Source organism: Macaca nemestrina, chromosome 16 (assembly GCF_043159975.1).
Source record: "Macaca nemestrina isolate mMacNem1 chromosome 16, mMacNem.hap1, whole genome shotgun sequence".
Classification (NCBI taxonomy): Eukaryota; Metazoa; Chordata; class Mammalia; order Primates; family Cercopithecidae; genus Macaca; species Macaca nemestrina.
In genome coordinates, this window is record NC_092140.1 from 12,995,440 (window position 1) to 13,014,111 (window position 18,672).

An 18,672-nucleotide genomic window follows, 5' to 3' on the forward strand; every position below is an offset into this window, starting at 1 on the left:
ACTGCAGAGATATGCAAGGCATTATTTGAATCACAATTTATCTTTTTTTTTTTTTTTTTTTTAGCTGTTTAGGGTATACATTGCTAACAAAAAGTGAACGTTTTACATTTCCCTTCCCATCAATAAAATGCCCCCAGCCTTGAACACCACATGGCCCATTGCTGTAACATAGCTCCCTTGCCAAAGCTTTTGCCTTTGAAGCTACTCAGACACCTACCATAAGGATCTTTCTTCCACAGTGGGAACAGAGAGACTAGAATTGTACTTTGGCACGGAGATTAGGTGAGCAGAAGTGACAAGGGCACCAGCACACTAATCAATCCAAACAGAAAGAGCTCAGGGGCCGGGGGTGCATTGGCTCATGCATGTAGTCCCAGCGCTTTGGGAGGCCAAAGCAGGTGGATCACCTGAGGTCAGGAGTTTGAGACCAGCCTGGCCAACATGGTGAAACCCTGTCGCTACTAAAAATACAAAAATTTGCTGGATGTGGTGGTGCACACCTGTAATCCCAGCTACTCAGGAGGCTGAGGCGGGAGAACCGCTTGAATGTGAGATTCAGAGTTTACAGTAAGCCACGATTGAGCTACTGTATTCTAGCCTGGTTGACAGAGCAAGACTCCATCTGAAAAAAAAAAAAAAAAAAGAGCTCAGGGTTTATGTCTTCCTGCATGAGTTTGTTCAGTATTTGCTGAGCACCTACTGTCATTGTCATCTGTACATGGACCAGAACTGCCTGTGTCACTGAAGTCTTGCGAGCATGGCAGAAAGTGGGAGGTACTTTCTCTCTTTTTGTAAGACACTATAGAGACTTATGAGGCACTTTCTTAAATCTTTCACCATTCTTTGTCCAAGACCATACAACAGGTAATAAATCTCATTATAGAATTCTGCCTAAGTGTCACAGGGCAGGGGAGCCCCAAAATCGGAGCTCCACCTAGAAGGTTCTTGACTTCCCCCAGGAAGGAACTCAAGGGTGAACCAGTGGTAGAAGAAAACAGCTTTGCTGGGGCGGCAGAGTCACAGCTCCGTGACTGCTCCTGCAGAACGGGGCTACCCCATAGGCCGTGCATCGAGAGTAGCAGCTCAGGGGCAGGTCTGCAGTCACAGCCATACCCACTTATAATTACATGCAAATTAAGGGACAGGTTATTCAGAAATTTCTAGAAAAAGGGTGATAACCTTCGTGTTTTTACCAGGGAATGGGTAAACTGTCATGGCGCTGGCGGGCATGTCAGCCAGTCTTCAATTTGGTCAGGAGTTGAGTCCCACCTCCTACCTCATATGTACTTATTTTTGATGCCACAAAATAAACTTTAGTTTTATTGTTTCATTTTATCCAAGACTGCCACAGTGGTCACTGCCAGCATTGTGTCATATTTGTGACAACTAGAAAATGGTGCTCTCTGAGTGACCAAATTAGAAAAGCCATCCCATTCTCAGGATTTTAGCCCCACCTGCCCCCACCACCAGTTGACTTTGAGCATGTGCTTTCTGCACATCACCCAGGGAGGAATACTGATCCCACCCAGTGTCACCTACTGTCCCAGGCCTGGGCCACCTTCCCTGAAAGAAGTCATTTCCAGTATCTCTCATGTCTCTGGGGACTGGTACTATCCTGACTGCCCTACCCACACCCACACTGGCTGAGCCAATCGCTGGACTGCCCATGGCTGCCACATCCCTTTGTTCCTTGGTCCAGAAATATTCCTGGCATCCCAGATATTTTCTAAAAAGCATCTTGGTTGATTCCTACAATTATTCGCTAGTGTTCTCTTCAATATTCTTCTATTCCTAGTTCAGAGAACCTCTGGATCCCCAAAATGCCTTGAGTTTTAAGAGTGCCAGGCGGGGCATGGTGGCTCACGCCTCTAATCCCAGCACTTTGGGAGGCTGAGGCGGGTAGATCATGAGGTCAGGAATTCGAGACCAGCCTGACCAACATGGTGAAACCCTGTCTCTACTAAAAATACAAAAATTAGCCAGGCGTAATGGTGGGTGCCTGTAATCCCAGCCACTTGGGAGGCTGAGGCAGGAGAATCACTTGAACCTGGGAGGTGGAGGTTGCAGTGAGCTGAGATCACCTCCACTGGACTCCAGCCTGAGCAACAGAGTGAGACGCTGTCTCAAAAAAAAAGAAAAAAAAAATGTCAGTGACCTTGATTCTTTATGCAGCTTGCAGGATGTCTCCCTCACCCCAATCTTATACTTCTCCCAACTCTATTGATAGAACGTAGAGCATTCCATCCCCGAACATGACAGAAGAGTAACACAAAACACACTCAGCACAGAGTTAGCCTATTTGCCACAGAATGCCCACTATGCTAAGAGCATGGGCTTGAGAAAATTGGGAGAAGATGGTGGTAGGAGCACATGTCTCAGATCCCTTCTCTGACTTAAAACCCAGCACCAATCAAGCTGGAAGGGCCTGGAGGGTTCATCTGAGGTCAAGGTCTCGCAGCATTCCTGGAGGAGAGGGCAGATGTAGATTCTCTTCTGGTTGGCATCTGGGGAAAGCTAAGGAGCCTGTGGCTACAAACAAGGGCGTGCAGCAACTTCAGGCCCTCGGCATACTTGGATTGCTGAGGACCTCAGGCGTCAGAGCCTGTGATTGTTTTCAGGAAAGCTCTTCCTCTGCCCACCTGTGACCCAAGTGGCTCTGGACGGGCCTGCCCATTCCTGTTGATCCCAGAAGGGCTGAGTTAAATTGTGCACACTGTGCAGGTCTGTGGCAGGGGAGGACCATCATCCCCACTGCCCTCAAGGGGAATTAACAGCATTCCAGTTTTCTCACTGCGTGTTCACCAGCTTGCTACTGCTCAGGAGGCCTCAACATCCTGGCCAATGTGGAGACTAAAGGCACAACCAAGTGAGTAGGTTAAAAAAAATACACACCTGCAACTGTTTAAGAGGACTCAGTGCCCTGGGAAAGACAGAGAAAGAGACAAGGAGGAAGAGCCAAATATGGAACAATTGAATAAGGAGGCTCCCTTTGAGGGACAAATCAGGAAAGACCCAGATAATAACTTATAATAGAGAACTAATGAGAACCCCCAAGGTGATTTAAGTAGAGCACCCATAATATGTTCTAGAAGTTTAGGAGAAACAAAAACAAAAAAAAACTTGATGCTATGGACTGAATTGTGTCCCTCAAAATTCATACGTTGAAGCCCTAATTCCCAGTGTGATGGTGTTTGGAAATGGAGTCTTGGGAGACCGTTATATTTAGATGAAGTCCTCATAATGGAATTAACCCCCTTAGAAGAAGAGACATCAGAGATCTTTCTGTCTTTCTCTCCCTCCTCCCCCATCTCTTTCTCTCTATGTCTTTGCAGAAAAGAGAGTCCTCACCAGAAATGGCTACGCTGGCACTTTGATCTTGGACTTCCAGCCTTCAGAACTGCGAGAAAACAAATTTCTGTTGTTTAAGTCATGCAGTCTCTGGTATTTTGATATGGCAGCTCATACTAAGATACTTGATATCTTTATTTTAAAATTCATTGTGAATTGAAAAAGAAGGTGATCATGGCTGAGAACCAAGTTAATAACCCAAAAGACCAAAAACTCACAACAAAAAGCAAAAACACAGTAAGATGAAAATCCTAAGGGGAAAGATCAGAGGTTTCAAGGAAGTTTATCCATGCTATCGGGCCATGAAATCTCTTACTCTCTGCCTATATGCAAGGATTCAGGATATCTTAATATCAGTGTTCCTAGCCAATGAAAATAGAAAATAGTTAACCAAATGTCAATTGACTCAGACCAGACACCTGAAGACAGGAAAAGATCAGGGGAAAGGAAATGGGGGTGAGCAATGAATCTTTTGATCTATAGCTACACCAGATGGACCGTAGCAGTGTGTCAGGGGATCTACAATAGAATAGTGGAGAAGAGTATTTCAAATAGAAGACATATACTTATGGAATTGCAAGAAAAGCTTTTTAAACATTATAAAAGGAAATTTCAATACGCATCATTTAGATTTTGACAAAGCAAGCAGAGAAAAATCAGTAATGATATAGAGGATTTGAATTATGTAATTGACAAGAACAATAAGCATGGAGAGAGAGCTGTGTTTCCTACAAGCAGAAAATACATCTTTTGTATCCATGTTACAAAAATTGATTGCGTGCTTGGCCATCAAGAAAACTTTCCCAAAGCAGAAATTTTAGAAGGCATGTTCTTGGTTCATACTCTAATAAAGGGAAATAAGCAATGAAAAGATAATTTCAAAATTTACATTAGAATTAAGAAACACTCCCTTTGTTGAACCCCTTATTTAAAATACGTCAAAACTTGTTTGTAATTTAGCTGGAAATGCATCCAAAAACCAAGCTGGAGTGTGGGATGAGAGAGCTGGATAGTTAGATGCATAGGTGATTTGATAAGTACAGCAAAATGTTCCTTGTAGAATTTAGTGGTGGTTTTCCCTGTATGATTCTTTCAACATTTTTACAGGTTTGAAAACTTTTTATAATTAATTATGAAGAAATATATCAAAAACTGAAATAAACAACATCTACAAGCTATTGAAAGGAACGTTTCATACCAAAACCACAGTTTAAAATGTATTCAAAATTGTTCTATCCTTAGAGCTTACTGTTTAAAGGAGTTCATTTGTTTTCTTTCTAAAACTATTTATCAAGTAGATACTATATGCCAGGCATTGCTCCAAGGGCCTCTGTGAGGTCTGAATCAAATGTTCAAATGTATTCCTCTCCAGACTGGTGCTGAATTATTGTTGTCGTTTTTGTTTGTTTATTTGGTTTGGTTTTTGAGTCTGAGTTTTGTTCTGTCACTCAGGGTGGAATGCAGTGGCATGATCTTGGCTCACTGCAGCCTCCACCTCCTGGGTTCAAGAAATTATCATGCCTCAGCCTCCTCAGTAGCTGGGATTACAGAAGCGTACCACCACGTTCAGCTAATTTTGTATTTTTAATAGAGACGGTGTTTCACCATGTTGGTCAGGGTGGTCTCGAACTCCTGACCTTAGGTGATCTGCCCACCTCAGCCTCCCAAAGTGCTGGGATTACAGGCGTTAGCCACCATGCCCAGCCTGGTGCAGAATTATTAAAAACTCACTCTGTACCTAACAGTAGCATGGCTCAGTCCAAAGTTTCCCAGCCTGATAATGAAAACATCATGCGGAAAGGCTCCAGACGCCCAAATATCCTTTATACATGCCTTGTGTTACTCAGTCCCGCTCTCCCTCACAGAAATAAATTCATCTGCTCTGACATGTGCTACTTCACACAAAGCCAGCTCTAATTGTTCTGTACCCTCTTTTGCTTTTCTGGGTGATTACAAACTGATTTTGGGGCGATGCATTCTAGTCATTTCCAGGTACATCAGGTAAAGCAAGCTGCTCTGTAATTATTAAACTATCCTTTGTCCTTTTGAGAGATGGGCACAATAGCTGTCTCCCTGTGTAAAGGGAATTTCCCCCTGTTCCATTAATTCCTATGGTTAGTGGTTTTCACAATAAAATCCATCAGTTCCGTTCGATGAGTTCTTTCATTCTCGAAAGAATAGGCCCAAATCATGCCAGTCAAAGGTGCTGTAAATGAGAACATCCTTGGAAAATAAATGTTTTGTGCAAATGTAAGCACCCAGGGTGTGTATTTGTGTTCAAGCCAATGCAACACATCTATTGAGGGTTTACGGTGTTCCTGGCACATCACCACAGAGAAAACTGTCCTGCTGCCACATTCCCAGAAGCGCTTACATTCAAGCTAGCCACAAAAACATATTTCTGGTTCTAACAGCAGATGTGAAACTGTGAAACACATGCACACAAAAGGCAGGCAGCTTGAGGACCTGCGTGGTGGTCTAGGGGCGTCCTAGGGCTGCCAGAGGGATGGAGAGAAAATCTGTGATTGCTGCTCTCATCCCTGGGGAACTGGGGAACTCAGGCAAGAATTCTGACTTGCTCCCTCTTGTCTGTGACTGCAGACTGAAAGCAACGTTTCCAACCCAATGACACGATCATAAGGCTCTGTTTAGATAAAATGTTTTATCTTCTAAAGATGATACTTACATTGTCTACTATCCAATACCAGAGGCCAGCAACAAGGCTTTACAAATCCCACTTTCCCAGTTCCCAAACACTGTGAAAACACATGGGGAGCACAGTTTAATTTTTGATAGAATAAAAACACCTTGCATGCTTCCATATTTCTAGCACGTGATATACTGGAAATAAAGTGGATAGAGTAAGAGAGAAGCTAAAGCCATATCTTTCTGGGGAAATGCCTCTGGAAACTGTTTTCTTCTGGAAATACGGGCTCTGTCTCCAAATGCCAACTAAAGTGAGTTAAACAGTCATGTATCTTAGTCAGCTCAGGCTGCCATAACAAAATGCCATAGACATGGTAACTTAAACAACAGAAATTTATTTTTCTTTGTTCTGGAGTTGGGGGAGCCCAAGACCAAGGTGCCAGCTGACTCAGTTTCTGGTGAGGGCTCTCTTCCTGGCTTGTAGATGGCTTCCTTCCCTAGGTCCTCATTTGGCACAGAAAGAGTGCATGAGCTCTCTGGTATCTCTCCTTATAAAGACATAAATCCTACTGGATTGGGGCTCCACCCTAAATGACCTCATTTACCCTTAATTCCTTCCTTATTTCTAATACATTGTGGGTGTGCTAGCTTACACCTATAATCCCAGCAGTTTGGGAGGTCAAGGCTGGAGGATCACTCAAGCCCAAGAGTTTGAGACCACCCTGGACAACATAGTGAGACCCCATCTCTTCAAAATAAATGCAAATATTAGCCAGGTGTGGTGGTGCACACCTGCAGTCCCAGCTACTTGGGAGGCTGAAAGAGGAGGATCACTTGAGCCCAGGAGATCAAGGCTACACTGAGCCATGATCATGCCACTGCACTCCAGCCTGGGTGATCAAGTGAGACTCTGTCTCAATAAAACAAAAAACAAATACAGTCACACTGGGGTTTAAGGCTTCGACATATGAATTCCGGGAGGACATAGTTCATAGCACCATATAATTCAAGGTTCCCAATTATTTCGACCAGAAAGAAATATCCTGCTGGTTGAGCAAAAGTGTTTCCTGTGAGTTAAATAATGTAGGTAATTTCCTCAATTCTCTGCTACATTTGGACTCTATCGATGCCATCCAGTTAGCAATGTGTGAATTAACGAGAGCTTCAAGTATATTGGCAAGGCAAAGGCTGTTTTCTGTCCATACCAATCAACTCCAAATTCTGCATTACGGTCTCGTCTGCTGCTGCAGGGAGCCCTGCAGTACTGGAAAACAGCCAGCAGCTGTCACGGGTGCACCAGCAGCTTCTGCTTCTCCATGTAATGCATGTCCCCTGTGCCCCTAGCTTTGGGGACTTGCCGTTTGCCCCAGCAGCGGCTGGCACATGGATGTGTCTGTGGAGGGGTCTTTGCTAGTGCTGCCCTCGCGGCAGGGTTTTGGATGATGGGATTCTGCACACACTCATCTTTCACTTCGGGGCATGTCATCCTGCTAAATGAAGAAGCCAGACAACCTTTGGGGTTCCTTAAGTCTCCAGGACAGAGGAACACATGTATTCTCACCTTACATGGCTTTGCCTGGCTTACTCAACAGCTGCTGCCCAGTCGCAGGAACAGCCCAGATGCCCTGGCAACCCAGAGTAGCAGTGGGCAGCAGATCTCAATGCCCCCCTGGCCCCCGTGGAAGGTTTGGAGACCTCTTCAGCTTGAGACCACCAGCAGAGGCAGCTGAGAGATGAACACCCAGCCAAGAGCCAGGAGCCAGGAGCCAGGAGGCACAGGGCATAGCACTGATGGAGAGCCCCGCCAAGGAAAATGAGAAATGATGTTTCCCTGACCTTCGCCCCGCCCTTGTCCATTGTCTTGGAGAAGTTCCAAGCTTTCAGCCTTCAGAGGAAGCTCTGGCAGAACCCAAACGTGCTCTGCATGTTTCAGAAGTTCACCAAAGTCCTTCTCGCCTCAAAGTCCCCAGGCCCCACGGAGCGGGAGAGGGGTGCGGAGGGGTGGGGTACAGGGAGGTTGGAGGGTGATGGATGGACTGCCAGGGAGGGACAGGAGAACGCAGGGACGGCAGTCGGGCGGGCCAGATGGAGCGCTCACCATTCTAGACCTTCACCCAGGCCAGAGACGAATTTCTTTCCATGTGTGAGGGGTCGGGGGCATGCAGGATTACGGGGAACTAAAGGAGAACAAGAAAATATGATTACTGTCATTTATTTTGTCCAGATTCCACCTGGTAGCAGCCAAGAGGCTCACGGAAGGCTACAGACTTGTTCCTCCACCTCAAAACCCAGGGGGGACATTTCGATTCCTAGTTGAAAAGCTAGCAGAAGAAAGAAATTTCCTTTTTTAAAAAAGCAAAGCAAAACAAAACAAAAAAAAAAAAAGGTTTTTTAAACCTCTTTTCAAAGCAAAAAACCTGAGGCAGGGAATGAGGAACACATTGCTGTCTAATCGAGCCACTGTGATGGCTGACTGCAGCAGCTGAGTGCAACAGTGTGCGTATGTTTGTGTGTGGGCTTATGTGTGTACATGTATGTGGTTGTGGTTGCCTGTGTGCAGACGTCTGCTGGCAGGAGACTGGAGGTAAGTGGGGAACAAGATAGTATCTGTGTTAAATAAGATGATTTTCACATATTCGTCATGGGGGTAGGAGACAATCTTTGTTTCATATTTGGGCGGTTTTCTCGCTTTCATGCTTGTGGAATACCGGCAGTGTGCTACCCAGACCCCACACGTTTGACTATGCCTCATCTGACATGACCTAGGAGGGACACTGCCTCTCCTGGGCTTCCACCCCAACCTCTCCAGTCCCCAACAATATTCTGAGCAACACACATAAAAAGGCTTAGGAAACAACCTAGTCTAATGTACACTTCTGTAAAAGATGCTTATTCCACCACAATACCACACGTCCCTATAGGCCCTATCTCCAAACACAGGGGAGTCAGGGCTTCAACATATAAAGTGGGAGAGGGACAACCAGTCTGTAGGTGGAGTCCGGGCATCTGTCGTTTGCGATGACAACTCTCCCAGGTGATTCTGCTGTTCATCCAGGGCTTGTGCCTAATGGCCCTGGGTTGGAGAACTCTAATTCCTGCTTTACTTCCCATATGAGCAGCACAGGCTACCCGTGGGCTGCCCTGCCCAGTACCTGGCCTTGCTCACTCGGCTGTGTTTGGTCATGGCCTAACCATGGAGTTCCAGGCTCTGCTGCTGCCAACCTACTATTTATCAGCCTTGGAAAACTGGGCGAGTCATTGCCCTTCCTTTGGCCTCAGTTTCCTCATCTGACAATGAGGGGCTTGCACAGAAGAGTCTCTGTCCCAACTGACACAAAACTCTGATCCTTAATAGTAACATTCTAGGGGTTCCATCAGGTCCAATTCAGTTTTAGTATGGAATTTTAAAAAGCATTCAGGGCTCCTTACTCCATCCCAACTAAGAATACACTATCTCCCATGCAAAATGTCCAACCAAAAAAGTACCTGGCATGTCGCCATCCTGTGAAATCTAGATGTCAAGGAGATCAAAACGGAGGTTGTCCTTTTTCTTTGAAGTCGGACATGCCATGTTCTTACCATGAGTCAAAATCCTTTCCTCATTCAGTTCAGGACACAGGTTTATCTCTGGCTTCCTGACTCATGGATTTTCTCCCCTGAACAAAGCATAGTGCTTCTCTACTACCTCTCCAGGCTCCTGGTAGAGATGCGACTTTGAGAAGGATGTTTAGCGGGCATGGGTAAGTGACATATAAGCCCTCCACACCCAGTATCGAAGCCAAGAAGGGGCGAGGGGGGAGGGGAGTTCACCTCTGCCCTTGCCGCCCTGGTTAGCTTTGTCCAGCCTCAGCAGACAAGACCCTTTCACTCCCTTTTGTCTTCCTAGGCCGCTTCCCGCTTTGCCTCCTCCTCTGGTCTTCTTGATGTTTGGAATGCTGCTCTCTTCTGTCTACCTAAATATACTTATTTTCCAAAGCCTAAAGAGTATATATGAGGGACCAGGGAGAGTGAGAGGCAGAAGGAGGAAATTCTCTGAATCATTCCAGCCTACGTGATCTTCCTCTGCTATAAATTACTGTTGCACTCGTGATCCTGACCATTGGCATCCCCTATTCCAAGCCCAGAAAGGCAAGCACTGTGTAGGTTCTGCACAGCGCTGAGTCCCTAGGGTCTGATAGCACTCACCTGGCCCAGAGTGAGTGCTTGGTAACTATTTGTGAAGTAGGGGAATAAGGGAGCCCCACGAGTCATCCTTACCTTACAGTCCCTGCCTCCTCTTGCAGTCTTTTCAAGGACTGTCTTCACGCCTTGGTTCTAAGATAGACACAGACTGTTTGCTTTTTTCTTTTTATCTCCAGAACCTGCAAGGAGCCTGGTCCACTGTATGCACTCAATGAATGCTGGAGTGAATAAATGAAGAGCCACGTCTGAACTGGCATTCAGCACTGAATGGGAGACCCTCCTGGGGAGGTTAACGGTGGAAAAGCAAAAAGGTGTGGAAGGAGAACAGGCACCAGTCCACATCTAGCCACCCAGATGTCCTGGGGTGGTGTGGCCTCCATGGGAGGGCTGCGATGGAGCCTTCTTCCAGATAGTGTGTCAGCTGGCTTAGCAGGCACCTCCGGTGACCCCTGCTGCAGCTGTGGACAGCAGTTGTGTGTCGCTTTTAGGCTCTGCCCAGTATATCTGCCTTCACCCACACTGCTCTGATCCTGCCATGGGAGACCTGGGAAAAAACCCACTCCCTCCATCTCCACGCATTGCTTGAGAGTTCTAGGAGGAGCCACAGCTCCTGGAGCAACACAGGAGAGATGCCTCTGTAAGACCACTCTTGGGTGGACAGAAGGATTGGGCAGGATGGAGTCCCCTTGCTGACAACAGTGGCCTGTCCTGTAACCACCCCTTATACTGACTTTTCCTCCTTCCATCTCTCTCTCTCCCTGTCCCCTCACATACACTATTTAGGCTCTGAAAAATAAGTACATTTAGGTGGACAGAGAGAAGAAAGCCACATTCTAAGCATAAAGAAAAGCAGAGGAGAGACAAAGAGGCAAGGAGCCTAGAAAGAGAAAAGGATGAGAGAGGCTGCTTGCTGCAGCCACCTGTGTGGTTCATGGTGGGGCTTGTACGCTAAAAGGGTCACAGTCTGCAGGACAATCAGTGCAGGTACCAGACCCATGCTGGTTATCAAAAATACAGAAACATAGCAGGAAGGGCAGGGAAGAGGGAGAGTCCAAACTCGCCTGGGCGCGCGTGTGTGAGCAGCAGCCCTGGCAGAGGAGGCACCTCCACAGGTTCCCTCCATTTAATAATGTGAGGCTGCATTGCCAAAGCCATCCATTCCAAAGCCATCACTTGTGGCTTTCAATCAGTTTTAGATTGGCTTGATCAATCCTAAAGAAGAGGAGCACCGTGCCATCTTTGTGATGCATGGACTAAGACATAAATATGTAAGCAGTTCTATATTAACATTAATTAGCAGCAGTAGCCTGGAAGCGGTTAGCATAACACTGGCAATCGCTAATGGAATTGTGTATCTTTTTCCTGCACCATGAGCAGTCAAGAATCATGCATAATGTAAAAGCATAGATTGCAGCTGGTAGCAGCAGGCTGGATCACAGGAGATGATTTTGACTTGTTTTTATGATCATGCAGAACTACCTTTCAATCAGGCCCCCAAAGCACATACTAGCCTACAGTCCCGGGGGTGCAGAATCACACTACATAACAGTAAATAACGATCCTGCTCAGAGGCCCAAAAGCTGGGCTTTTTATTTATGTTCTGTTCATATTTATAGAGTCTAGAAGGAGCGCAGGCAGAAGTGACAGTAAGCAGGTGCCACCTGACCATATGGGAGGCTGACTGAGACACGGGAAATGAGCTCAAGTTGAGAACAGACAGCTGAGTTCTGGCTGGGCAGAGGATGGTCAGCCTGGAAGCATCATGGACGTGCCGCCTTCTATACAGGAAAGAAGAGCTGCTGGAGAAGCCAAGCCTGTTTAATGGTTTCAGCTCATCTCCTGGTAATAGGGCCTCATCAGTGGGTTAGAACAAGGAAAAGTGGGGAAAATTCTGGCAGACTCCTCAATTTAGTCTTTTGGTCTCCGTCACCTGCGTTTTCTCACCCACTACAATCTATTGCACGGTTTTTTTCCAAAAGCGATATTGAGACATGATTCACCTACCATACAATTCACCCATTAAACATGTATAATTAAATGCTTTGGCATCTATTACGTTATTGGCAAAATTATGATGAAATATACATAACAAAATATACCATTTTCACCATGTTTAAGTAGTATACAGTTCTGTGCATTACATACAGTCACATTGTTGTGCGGCCATCACCACCATCCATCTCTAGAACGTTTTCATCACCCCAAACATAAACTCCCTACCCATTAAACAATAATTCTCCATTCTCTCCTCCTCCCAGCCCCTGGTAATGTCTAATCTACTTTACCTCTATGAATGTGTCCATTCTAGATATTTCATATCAGGGGATTATATAGTTGTCTTTTGTGTGGTTTATTTCACTTAGCATAAAATCTTCAAAGTTCATCCATGTTGTAGCACATATTATAATTTCATTCCTTATGGCTGAATAATATTTCACTGTATACATATTCCACATTTTATCCATTCCATCCATTGATGGACATTGGAGTTGTTTCTACCTTTTGGCTGTTGTGAATAATGCTATAAACATTGGTATATTAGTCTGTTCTCACACTGCTAATAAAGACATACCCAAGACTGGGTTATTTATAAAGGAAAGAGGTTTACTGAACTCATAGTTCCACATGGTTAGGGAAGCCTTACAGTCATGGTAGAAAGCAAAGGAGAAGCAAAGTCATGTCTTACATGGCAGCAGGAAAAAGCTTGTACAGGGGAACTCCCATTTATTAAACCATTGGATCTCATGTGACTTATTCACTATCACAAGAACAGCACAGGAAAGACCTACCCCATGATTTAATTACCTTCCACCAGGTCCCTCCCATGACACGTGGGAATTATGGGAGCTACAATTCGAGATTTGGGTGGGGACAGAGCCAAACCATATCAATTGGCCTATAAGCATCTGCTAGAGGTCCTCTGTTTAGTTCTTTTGGATATATACACAGGAGTGGAATTACTGGATCATATGCCAATTCTATGTCTGGCTTTTGAGGAACTGTCAAACCATTTTCCATAGCAGTTGTACCGTTTTGTAGGAGGGTCCCATTTTCTCTACATCCTCACCAATACCTCTTATATTTTCCATTTTTTGTTTTGTGCATGTGTGTTTATAGCCACCCTAGTAGGTATGAAGTGGTATCTCCTTGTGATTTTGATTTGCACTTCCCTGATGACTAATGATGTTGAGCATCTTTTCATGTGCTTATTGGCCATCTGTATGTCTTCTTGGGGGAAAGTTGCATGAGTTTGCTAGGGCTGCCATAACAAAGTACCAAGAGCAGGGTTCAACAACAGAAGTTTATTTTCTCTCAGTTCTGGAGGCTAAAAGCCCCAGACCAAGGTGTCAGCAGGACTGATTTCTGCTGAGGCCTCTCTCTTTGGCTTGTAAATGGCAGTCTTCTCCTGCATCTTCACATGGTCTTTCTTCTGTGGTTGTTTATGTGCTTTATTCTGTGTTTATGCTCTAATCTCTTCTTATGAGGACTAGTGCTCACCCCAGTGATCTCATTTAACCTTAATTACCTCTTCGGAGACCCTGTATCCAAATACAGTCACATTCTGAGTACAGGAGGCTAGGACTTCAACATATGAATTTTGGGGGATACATTCAGCCCATAACAAAGGTCAGTTCAAGTTCTTTTTGCCCCCTACCCCCTCTCTTTTGAGACAAAGTCTCACTCTGTTGCTCAGACTCAGAGCATAGTGGCATGATTTCAGCTCACTGCAGCTTTGACCTCCCAACTCAAGTGATCCTCCCACCTCAGCCCCCTGAGTAGCTGGGACTACAGGCACGCAGCACCACGCTCAGCTAATACTTGTATTTTTTGAGGGGATTTCACCAAGTTGCCCAGGCTGTTCTCAAACTCCTCAGCTCAAGCGATTCTGCCTGCCTCCGCCTCTCAAAATGCTGGGATTATAAGCATGAGCCACCATGCCAGCTTTGCCCATTTTAAAAATTGGGTTGCAATCATAAGTTTTGATGTTGAATGCATGGCTTTATTATTCATTTTGGGGGTGGTGAAGGTGTCAGTAGAATAAGAAAGAGAAAGGTTATAGGGTTTTTAGTCTTGGACTGTTTAATGTGATCAGTTCTAAGCACAGTCACCGTCCCAAAGGAAATGTCTCCATTTTTTCCCCACAGAAACCCAACCATACTATCTATCTTCCAATAAGTAGTGCAATAATAGTCATCAGAGGTAAACAAGAAATCACTGTATTATGATTAAACCAAAGTCAAAGTCAGTTTTCAAATGTCTGCTAGACTGTAAATTTCTTGAAGGTAAGTGTAATTTTTTTTTTTTTTTTTTTTTGGAGACAATCTCACTCTGTTGCCCGGGCTGGAGTGCAGTGGTACAATCTCAGCTCACTGCAACCTCTGCCTCCCGGGTTCAAGTGATTCTCCTGCCTCAGCCTCCTGAGTAGCTGCAACTACAGGCACATGCCACCACACCCAGCTAATTTTTATATTTTTTGTATAGACGGGGTTTCACCATGTTGGCCAGGATGGTTTTGATCTCTTGACCTTGTGATCTGCCCACCTCAGTCTCCCAAAGTGCTGGGATTACAGGCATGAGCCACCACACCCAGCTATCATTTCTTACTCAACTTTGAGTTGGAGTATGCCTCAGGCCATAAAAACATTTTCTTATGTAATAAACCCAATATCCCATGTGGTAGGTATAATAATCCCCACTCCACAGATGGGGAAACAGGGCTCGTAGGGGTCAAGTGGCTTGCCCGAGTTGATAAGGCAAGCAGCAGAAGGAAAATGTGGGGTCCTGAATCTGTCCAATTCTTCTTTCCACTACACTACGATTCCTTCCTCCCTCAACATGGAAATAAGATATGCATGCTCTTAAATCAGGAGAAACATTCATTCCCATGAGATCTCTGAGTGAGCTGAGCTCATCTCCTACAAGTACATGTTTACCATTTAGAAGGTATCATTCATTATCTGTCTCCATAAAAGATTTTTCTGCCTTTCCCCACTCCCTTTTATTTTAGACCTTACATATGAATTAAATAGATTTTTTGTTAATAGACAAGAACTCAAGCCCAGGCAGTTTTGTTCTATTCATGATAATTGTAATAAAGACATGGGATTCAAAAGAAAAAAGCAATAGGATTGGGGGTGGGTAGGCAAAGGGAAATGAGATATAAGTTTCAATACACCAAGAAATGGAAAACGGTCAACAGTTGTTCTCCTCTTTTGTAAATGCTTAATCCAAAACAAGTGACTCACAAATTATACATACTGGTTTCAGCCCTCTGCTTCTGAGATAAATATCTCTTTGTGTGGACATTCAAATAGACCTGGGCTTTTCTTGTAATGGACAAGCAGCTTCTGCAGGTAAGTCACAGCCCACCTCCACAGACTATCGGACAGCTGCTTCCCAAAGGGAACGTGTCTCTGTTTCTGCCACAGTAGAAGCCTATGCCATGCTGAATCCAATCACATCTCTTCATTTAATAAAGCCTAATGGGCAGTCTTTCTCCAGTGACTACATCAACCATCAGTCACCAACATTGTTAAAGAGAAAATTCTAAAAATTCTAAGAAATTTTGCAAACATTACACATTCTTCTCATGCTGAGATATTTGTTTTTTGAGGAAGGACATACACAGCCATGTGGTAACTTGTTTAGTAATCAGCATTCATATATCCCATCTTTTTGCCCAGGAAGGAAAAATAATCACATGCATAGAACCTGTCAATGAAGTCCCTGTTTCATAAGAGGCAATCTGACCAAGGGTGTCCCATAACACCTTTTTATATCTATATGTGGTTTTTTGTGTGTGTTTTACTTTTTGTTCTCAACATACTCATTGCTCTACAGGTATGGCCTAATACAGTACACGGTGGTGTGTGTTGTGAAGACATGTTACACTTTGAGGGCCTAAATGATTGGGGTCACATGCTCTGTGGACAGTTTTATAGCCCAAATCACATGCGCTGTATCAAAGTCATCTGGTTTGTACTTTATACAGTTCTTCTGGTGGGTGACTATTTGGGTGGGCTCAGTAACTAGTGGGATCACATGAATGTCTCTGACCAGCTTGGACACTTGTGTCCAGTGCTAGATTCAAAGCCTGGCAACATGTGTGGGCCTCTAAGAACAGGGATTCCAGAGCAATCCTGCAAAATGGTTTGGGTTGAACAGTCAGGCAATGTCCATTGCTGTTACTCACTTTTTATCCCGTTTCCCCTTTGATCCCATCCAGCCAGTGGTGTGCTAGTAAATGTTCAACAACCAGCTCTCCAAATAATGCATGGAAATATATACATACCTGAGGTGATTACTGATTTTACTGATATACAGAATGTGTATCACACAATTTACAAAAAGTAAAGTCTACATTGTAAATTCCACATAGCCAATTGATTCTCATAGAATGCTTTCCTTGATTTTTGCCAAGCTCTTGTTTTCATAGCCAACCTATGGTTGCAGCTGATATATGAGTGTAGTTTTTATTAGAACGTTGACATTTTTGTTTGCATTAATGAGTATGGTGAAGGTGAAATAATGAAGATATATGTAGAAACACTACTTGATCATCAATGATCAGAGCAACTTCTTTGCTGATTCAGGTAACAGTTTTCTAATGCTAAAAGAATATTTCCTCAAGTTTTTGTGCTATTGACAAGGTAATGGCTACAGACATGACAATCTTTAAATTTAATATGGATAACATTAAGAGTCATCAGAACAATAAATCAAGCTTTGATTTATAGCAGTTGCCAATTTCCGTGGCACAAATATCCCTACTATGACTGACTTTAAGCTACCGAGGTGATGTCCTTGGACATGGATTTGGGAAGAGATGCCCCATAGTGCTCCAAGATATACTATTTGCATGATATAAGTGAAATAAATGTAAATAATTCAAAAGGTCAGATGATATTAAAATAAGTAGAAAGTACTGAGGGTTTGAGTACTATGTTTTTAATATAATTTAATTACAAGTTTAGACAATTTAATAAACCTGCTGTGTTTAACAAGTGCTAAAAATTCTGGAAAATTCAACAATCAGTTCTTGCATGCAAGCTATTAGGAGTCAGCTCCAGCATGCTATGCCATCCAACCCATAAGAGGTTAGGTTACACCATGGAGTTTTGGGAACGCTTTAAGCTCTAGGTAACAGGGTATATGACTAAAAGTGTCTAGAATACAGCTCTATGGAACTCAATGATTTTTGTTCATATTTGGAAAGTACTTAAAACAGTGACTAACAGATAATAGATGTCAATAAACATCTGTCGAATTGAATCTATTAAAATAGAGGCATTTAGTAATCACACATTGTGAGAAGTCTACGCACAGGTGATTCTAGAGCCGATCCCTCCAGGACTCTGGGTGAACCACTCTTTAGCTGAAAGGTGGCCACCCTGAACACCATAGCCCAAACATAGCCCTAAACACCAAATTCTCACAGCACAATTTCTAAAAAAGGAAACAGGGAACAACCAGATTGATGGGTGATGCCTCCTTGCCATTTTCCTGTTTTCTCAAGTAGCTAGAACAGGATCCCCAGCATCTCTTTTCTAGACCCTCTGATGGGAGATGGGCAAAAAGAAGGAGGTTGGGTATTCCTATGACAGTCAAATAATTTCCCTGGTTTCCTACCAGGCCAATTCAATGCAAGGAATCAAGCAATACAAATATTTATTTCCGTTCAAATATCTTTTTCTGACTAAGACATAATCATTATTCTGGAACTTTCCATTCTCCTTGAAGTATTTTGAAAATAAAATCTACAATGACTCCTTCTAATTACCAAATAATTACCCTTAGAAAGAAATCTTTCTACCTTAATTACCTCTTCAGTGTTTATGTACAACTTGACTGAATGTGGTCTATATCAGATTACAAATTATCATAGTCAAATTTTTAATAAATATAATCGTATTTTTAAATCCCTTATAAAAATTTCCAAGTCCATAAAACATTTACATAAGTTACAATAAGGAAATTTTAACATCTTTAGGAGTATATTTTCCTGGGTTTTGAGTACCATATATGTTATGATTAACAAAGAGAACAATTGAAAGCCATTCACACATAAAACGTTTGTACCCAAGTAACTTTCAAATATTTCATAAGTTCCTTTCTACCCAATACTCAGAGAGTGCCCAAGGAAATAAATACAGCTTACCTTGGGCTCCCAGGCCTTTGGCATGGATTCTGGTCACTGGAGAAGATTCCCATCTGTCAACATCCAGACACATCTGTGGCAGAAAGAATTCCTGAGTTCAGGAAAAGGCAGCAAAGACATGCCAGAAATAATAGCGACCAGGATTGACCGTCTTTTCAAAATCAGAAAAGAGCCATTGGACTTAGAACCACAAGGGATCCTAGAGATGGTTTTCCTCACTTGCATCCAAAACTATGTTCTCCATGGTTAGTTCCTTCTGGGAAATGATTTTATAGAGAGGATATTAGATTTTTTTTTTTTTTTAACTCAAGACTTCTCAGGGGGCTGGCCATGGTGGC

The 18,672-nt window shown here is 43.7% G+C and overlaps 1 long non-coding RNA gene across 3 annotated transcripts in view; it reads right to left on the bottom strand.

Annotated features, from left to right (window-relative positions):
* The window catches only part of LOC139359053 (uncharacterized), a 351,645-nt gene that overhangs the window by 299,064 nt on the left and 33,909 nt on the right, over nucleotides 1-18,672 (bottom strand). For all 3 annotated transcript variants that reach the window (XR_011614617.1, XR_011614618.1, XR_011614616.1), the window contains exon 2: nucleotides 18,335-18,407. This is a non-coding gene — a long non-coding RNA (uncharacterized lncRNA). The remainder of the gene's footprint in view (nucleotides 1-18,334; nucleotides 18,408-18,672) is intronic.